Genomic DNA, 8047 nt, shown 5'->3' with positions numbered 1-8047 from the left:
TCCTCAAAGTCCTTCTATCAGTCATTTGCAAAAATAGATGCTAGGAAATACTACAGTTTAACCAACTGAGAGAGTTTTTCTCTTTGGTCTGTTTCCCCACTATTTCTTTTACAATTCTCTTTGTTTCTACCCTTTTTCAATTACTGAAAGTATCGAAAGCAGAAGAAGTACCACTCGATAAACTTGATAAAATGAAAGGATTTAAGTGTTTCCCATGTCCTAGGTGCTGTGCTACAAAAGTGATGCCATATCTCCCATTCATCAGTTTCCATTCTAATAGTAGAGACAAGACATAGAGCAGACGTGGTGGCCAGATAAAGCAGGTTGGGTTCGGGGAATCGTGGAAATAGTAAGTTTTTTATTTTGAAGTTGAATGACACCTTTTTTTTAAAGAAGCAATAGCAATATTAACTTGATTACTCGGTTATCCACTGGAGCCAGAGCTGACTGCAAGACTGCTGAGGTGGATGGGATGGAATCGGATAGGAAGGATGGCTTGATGTTGGCTCGCTGTAGTAACCTAAGGAAGCACTCGCTCATCAGTCAGAGCTCAGCTCCATGCTCTCCCCAGAAGGATTGATGACACCATTATCTACTGCCGTATTTTAGGTAACATACTATGTGCAAGGGATGCTGCAGCTGGTCTGAGTGGGGATTGGATGCCAACCTTGCCCTGCACTCAGCATACCACATGGTGTATAAAGGAGCCCAAAGTTGAGGAAGCTGATTGGAGGATACTCCTACTAGTAAGCCAGCCACGTGCATAACAGAGTAGGTTAAACCATAGTCCATAAGTGCAGTCCGTAGTCCCCCTGGGAGAAGCTTGGCATTGTAGAAAGAGTTCTGTATTCAAATCTCGTTTCTGACATTTTCTTGTTGAGAAACCATGAGGACATCACCTAATCTTTCTAGTCTCAACTGCCTGAAATGTCAGATGGTGATAATGATGCTGTAACACCCAATTCACAGGATTGCAGTGAGGCTTGAAGAAAATACGGTACCTAAAACGCTTTGGAAGCGTTAGGGTGCCATAGAACCATCAGTGACCATTATTACCACTTAGAGATCCCTTTACCCTCTAAACTCAAGATAAGTTTCACATAAGAGGCAAGTAAGTACAGCATCTATTTATATTTATAAACATGCCAACTCAAATATGGTTGGATAGGTATTTGAATTATTGATTGTTAAAACTTGAAGCCAAATCCTCCGTCCATTAGTTCTTGTGAGAAGCCTGGAGACAGATTTATGATGCTGGAGTTTTTCTGGTTAGCTGGCAGTCGGCATTTCTATTAATTATAGCTCATGCATTAGAGTCTGCAGAATTTGTTATAAGCACAGAAAAGAGACACCTCTATTATCCCACTTAAAGAATGTTTGCTCAAGAGAAACGTGTCCTATTGGGGATTAATTCATGGTTTGATTTAGGAGCCAGTGAATATAGATTGAGTGATGTCACCCTCCTGAGAGGGGATCTTTCTTCCCTGAGGTGAGCCCTCCTCTTGTGGGTTTGAGGGAGGGATATCTCTGACCTCTGACATCATGCTCAGCATCCTGAGGTCTGTCAGTAACTTCCAAGTTGAGCAGAATATAGGACCCTCCTCTGGCCCTTAGACAGGACCTTGCTTTCAGTCCTTAGCAAAATAAACCAAACAGGAGGAAAAGCAGATTATAGAGTATGTAGTGAATGAGCTCTTAGAAAGGGGTGTGTTCCCTAGGAGGCAGAAGGGGCTCCCCTAAATAATTAGACTCATTGGCTGAGGAAAGGGGTTCTCTGACCCTGTCCCCAGGATGCACCAAGGTCATACTAAAAGACTAACATACCAAAGGTTCGGCTCAAAGAAGTTAATTGGCCAAGCTCATTCATTCAATGTATTCATTCATTTAACAGGTGTTTGTTAAATGCCTGTTATGTGTTGAGAATGTGCTTTATGCGCTCCTCCCCCCACCTCCACTTTTCAGCTCCTTTTATGTTTGGTCTTCATTACGCTAGAATGTAAGCTGCCAGAGAGCAGGGACTGTCTTGGGGGGTTTGGGCTTGTTTTTGTATCCCAGGCACTTAGTAAATGCTTGTTGGCTGAGGAGCTTAACATTCTATGGGGGGCAGCGAGGATACAATTAAATACGTAGGTATAAGGTGTAGACATGGATATATGCCTATGCAGCCTTCCTCCTCATCCTTCACACATGCACACATCTGTCACATGTGTGTATCTATGTATGTGTGTATGTGTAATATATACACAAATGTGTATTTTGTGTATGTGTGCAAGGGGTGAGGTGTGTGTATACATGTTGTGTGTGTGTTTAGTGTGTATACACATGTTGTGTATGTATCTATGTATGTGTGCATGTGTAATATGTACAAATGTGTATTTTGTGTATACATGTAAGGGGTGAGGTATGTGTGTATACATGTTATGTATGTGTGTGCTTGTTGTGTATACACATGTTGTACGTGTATATTTGTATGTGTATATGTAATATATACAATTATGTATTTTGTGTATACGTGTAAGGGGTGAGGTATGCATGTATGTTTGTATATACATGTTGTGTATGTGTGTGTTTGTTGTGTATATACATGTTGTGTATGTATCTATGTATGTGTGTATGTAATATATACAAATGTGTATTTTGTGTAGTGTAAGGGGTGAGGTATGCATGTGTATATACATGTTGTGTATGTGTGTGTTTGTTGTGTATACACATGTTGTATATGTATCTATGTATGTGTGTATATGTAAAAGTAATTTGGATAGGAAGACACTAACAACCCGAGGGATCCAGATAGACCCTATGTAAAATTCACAACAGTAGAATTAAGCTGGCCATGTGTGCAGGTGAAATGTCAAGAATGTGGCCAAGATAATAGTAGAAAGGTGATCTTGCCCCTAGGCAGAAAGAGGCTTCATAGCCACAACCCCCAGAGAAACCATGCTTAGGAACATCTGTCAGACTATGGGAATAGTATCTCCTGGAGCCACATCTTCAGCAGAACAGAGTCCCACTGAGTCATTTCTGCCGGAGCCGAATCCAGCTGAGCAGAGTTCAGCAGAGATCAAGTCCATCAGAGCAGAGCAGGCAAGAACAGTATGATGACATCACCAGGGGTCCTGTAGTGATGGCAGCTTGGGTTTCCTTACCATACTGCGCCTCTCCGTGTACCCACCTTTCTCACCAATACCATGTGTACTTGTGTGAGAGCTTGTCCCAGGTTTTAGGAGGTGGGTAGGAATGTCATGTTGCTACTTTTCTTACTATGTTTTTACATTAAATGCCTTTGTTTTGAATCTGGTTGACTTCAAGGTTATACACTAGTAGGGGCTCATGAGCTATAGTTTTAATGGATACATAATGACAGAGAACCTTACCTTATCTCTAGTCATCTCTAGGTGGGTGACCTATCCTACAAGCTGTTCCCACTGTGACAGGACATTGAACTTGAATTGAAGAAATCCAGCGATTCTGGGAGTCAGTAGTGGGGAGAAAGGGCATTTTGAGATACAGGGAACAGCATGTGCAAAGACATGGAGGTGGGAGGTGAAATGCTGCATAGGGGAAACAGCAAGTTGGTCAATTTGTCGAATGTAAAGGGTAGGTAAAGTGTGCTAATTCTACTGGAAGAAACCTGATAGCCCTCGAAGTGCTATGGACCCCCAGGTGGCGCCATAGTACATAGAGCAATGGGCTTGGTTGGAATTAGGAAGACTCATCTTCCTGAGTTCAAATCCTGCCTCAAACCCTTCCAGCTGTGTGACCCTGGGCAAGTCACTGAACCCTGTTTGCCTCAGTTTCCTCATCTGTAAAGTGAGTTGGAGAACGAATTGGCAAACCACTCCAGTATCTCTGCCAAGAAAACACCAAATGGGGTCACAAAGAGTCAGGTGTAACTGAATAATAACATGTAGCCTTCCATTGGGATTATATCCTTGCGAAAGTGTGATGGAGCAGGGCTGTTGTACCCCAAGTCTGAGTCCTTGTTTACCAACCAGAGCCGTCCATGGCTGTGCTGAAAAAGCAATCAGTGAACTCATGTAAATCTACCAAGGGCTCACTAGCATTTTTTTACATTAAACATCTTCATTTTGAATTAACTGGCAGACCATGTGCTGAGTGCCAGGGAAACAGAAATCAATCAGAAGCAGCCCCTGCCTTCCAGAAGCTTCCCTTCTAAGCATGAGCCTGTCTGTCTGTTTGTCACCTCAAATCCTTTGAGGGGCCTGTCACCTGACCACGTAACCTGGGGCTGCTAGTGTCTCCCTCTGCCGTATGGATACCTGGGAGCCTGCCTTGAGGTGTCCTTAGCTGGCACACTCGTTCCTTGGAGAATGCCTACTGTTTCCTGCTTCCTGGGCATGCGCAAGAGATTGGCAAACTTTTTAGGGCACAAAAAATTTTTAAAAACCTCATGTATCAATAAAAACTGTCTGCTGCTGTTTGTTTTCTCCTTCTTCATTGTGGGCCCCCTCTTAGCCCTTGGACCCACATTCACAGACCAGATTTGGTCCTGGAGAGCCTGGGCCCTAAGGGCCCAGATCTTTTTTCTCATACTTTTTAGGCTCTCTAGGCCCCTACCACAGTACCCTGGGGTAAATTACTTCTAATATCTATGGTCTCCACAAAAAAAAAAAAAATAGAAAGTTATCCAAGGTACAATGTAAATGAGGTATAGCATAACTACCGTGTTTCCCCGGTAATAAGACACTGTCTTATTAATTTTTTTTGGAAAGAAAAACACCAGAGGGCTTATTTTCAGGGGAGGGCTTATGTTGTCCTGCCTCAGCTCTCCTCCACGGCACTGCTCTCAATGGCGCCAGCAAGCAAATAACTGGGGAAGAACAGGATAACGCGCTCACTGCTGCAGCTCTGATTGGATGCAGCTCGGAGCGCGGCGTGTGTTTCACCCAGGGGGGGGACGGTGCATACAGAGGGTACCGTAATGTAGCATGTAGTGCAGGTGATCACCTTCACTACATACACAATAACGGGAGGGCTTATTTTCGGGATAGGTCTTATTATCGGGGAAACGCGGTATTTATTTTTCCCCAAAGAGGAGATTCCATGATTCTCTGAACTTTCAAAGAATTAGAATCTAAGAAAATGGGATTGGCAGACACCATAGCTTGGTGGATAGAAAGCTGGCCTTGAGGTCTAAAAGACCTGGTTCAAATCCTGTCTCTGATAGTGTCTATGTGACTCTGGGCAAATCACCAATATCTCAGTTCCATAGCAGGGCCTGGTCTGCTTTGGGAGAGAGAGACAGAGACAGAGATAGACAGAGACAGACAGACAGAGATAGACAGACAGACATTCTTCTACCCCTACACCATGGAAAGACAGTCAAAAAGAAAAATATTCACAGTATAGGCTGCTTTGTTTGGTTTTGAGCTCCCAGTCACTGGAAGTGATCGGATAGAAGTTGGCTAATCCCCTCAGAGAGATGGTATAAAAAGCATTCCTGAATTAGGCAGTGGGTTGGACTGAAATGTCCCCTGAACCTACTTCCAACTTTAGGAAACCAAGATTGCAATGTTCTAAGAATAGTCCTGTGGTTATTGGGGGTGGGGGAGGATAAATCTCCAAGCAGGCCTCAGTTCTCCCCCAGAAAGTGAGATTATTTTCTCTTTTAGTGTTATAGTAGCGGCCTTTATGGAAATAAGTCCCTCTGGGGATACCCCTACTTCTGACCTCCACATGAACCCTGAGGTAATGGGATTTGAACAGGAAGTAAGAATCACTGTGGCTGTGTGGAAAAAAAAATAATGAAATGCCTCTATTCCCGTGATTTGCTAATTCTGTGACTAAAGAAGAAACTTGCCCTAACATCTGGGGCTCATCACATCTGCATATGAAGTCAGTCAAACATGTGAAAACAGGGGGTGGGGGGAGAAGAAGCCAAAGGCTGCTCAGCAATGGCCCATGGGAGCTGACCAGTGAGGTCCAGACTGGCCTTGGGACAGCTGTGAAGAGGCCAGGCTGGAGTGGGTGGGGGGTCTTCCTGTAGCTGCCCTTCTGCAGTACTCCCCTCCACTCCCCTCCCCATCCCACCCCCATGACCTGACGCAACTTTGGGCTTGATCTAAAAGGCAGGACGAGGAAGTCAGTCAAGCCAGCCAGGAACCAAGCCCAAAACCTGGTTTAGGGAATGATCTGTTTCCCAGAAAGTCCTGCTGCTGTTACCTTCTCACCTCGGCGGTCTTTATCTGGAAACCCCCACTAGAAATCAGAGTGTCACTAGGCCTTCTATATTCTTTCCTTCTGTCAACCTCACCCCCAAACCACTGATGGCTTCCTTTCTTTCCTTTTACTCCCAGAACCTGGCACATAGTAGGTGTTCAATAAATGTATGTTGATTGGGCAGTCTTTGATTGGCCCTAGAGAGCACACGGGTGTGGGGCATGAGTTCCTGGAGGCCATGGACCCTGAGGGAAAGGAACCTTGGTCTAAGCTAGAACCTGGGGTTGATCAGCAGGACCTGCTTCCGTGTTCAGTGGCAGCTGTGGTCTCTAGGGGAGAATGACTATTCAGCAGAAAAGAGCGGTATTTGGGAAGGGAGTCTTTGCCTAAAGGTCCTTTCCCCAACAATGTTTTCCAGTTTGGGCCTGGAAGGCAGACATGGTGAACATCAAACTCTCAGATTCCCAGTCTCAGGTGGGAAAGAGCATTGAAGAAAACTTTTCCCATCATAATTTTCACAGAATCTCAGAGTGGAATAGGACCTCATTGACCTCATGGGATTTGAGAACTGGTGGGCATCAGGGGCAAGATGTTCTTCCAGCCCTGAGGGGGATTTGATCTCTTCATCAGGTGATGGACTAGTGGGAGCTTTTAAGGGACAAAGTCTGGGAGAGGGTCAGGATCGGGGGTCCTACATAAGCCAGGCAGAAACAGTAATGGGGGAGATAGTGTCTCCATGCTGCCAAGGACTTACTTAATAAGCCAAGTTGGAAAGAAACCAACTTAGATCTGAAAAAAAAAATCCTCACTGGGACATCCTTGGATACATCCAGTCTCCACTTGAAGAGTGTCAAGGAAGAAAGCATTCCCACCTCCAGAGTGCCCCATTTTAGCCTAACTTCCCCCATAGTTATCTTGGTATGAATACCTTTACTAAGTAGATACGTAGTCATTTGGCATTATATTACCTAGAAATATTCTTTGGTTACTTCTCAAGCTTGTCATTTCTTTCCTAACTTGATTAATTGTCTATAGGTTCACAGGACTACAGAATCACAGAATGTTAGAGTTAGAAGTGACCTCGGCAACCATCTAGGAAGACTGGTCCCCACAAGAAGCCCTGCTGGTAAGTGATTGGATAAATGGTCCTTCAGTCTCTGCCAGTGATAGGACTTCTCTGTATCCCAAGGTCACCCATTGCACTGTTCCAATCAATAGGGAGTGTTTCCTGGCATCAAGCCTAACCCTTGCTCTGGGGCCTACCTCCGGGCCAAGCTGTCTTCCATGGGATAGTCCTTCCAATATTTGAAGGTGGCTATCATATCTTCCCTTCTCCAAATCAATGTCCCCAGTTCTTTCAAGCAATTTTTAGGTGACATGCTTTCAAGGCCCTTCACTGCCTTGCTAACCCTCGTCTGGATGCTTTCCAGGTTATCAATGTCTTTGCTAAATGTCAGCACCCAGAACTAAACACAGTATTGCAGGTGTGCTCTGACAAATGCCAGTCCTGCTTGGAAATGCCAATAAGATGGTGTGCAAGTGACATAAACAACAAACATTAAAGCAAAACGACTCTGAGCTCCCGTCTCACACCTCTCAGACTGGCTAATATTACAGAAAGGGGAAAGGACCGAATTGGAGGGATTGTCAGAAAAAGAAGGAAGGAAACCAGCATATTAAGTCCCTACTGTGTACCAGGTGCCTACTAAGTGCCCTACAAATGTCTTGTCTAATCTTCACAACAACCCTAGAGGCAGATACTATTATTATCATGCCCATTTTAGAGTCAAGGAAACTGAGGGAAATAGAATAAGTGACTTGCGCAAGGTCACACAGCCAGTAAGTGTCTGAAGTTGGATTTGAACTC

This window comes from Petaurus breviceps, unplaced genomic scaffold (genome assembly GCF_028583685.1).
Source record: "Petaurus breviceps papuanus isolate PSGF00001 unplaced genomic scaffold, PetGlider_PUasm1.0 207, whole genome shotgun sequence".
Taxonomy (NCBI): Eukaryota; Metazoa; Chordata; class Mammalia; order Diprotodontia; family Petauridae; genus Petaurus; species Petaurus breviceps.
Note: the sequence above shows the minus strand (reverse complement) of the source record.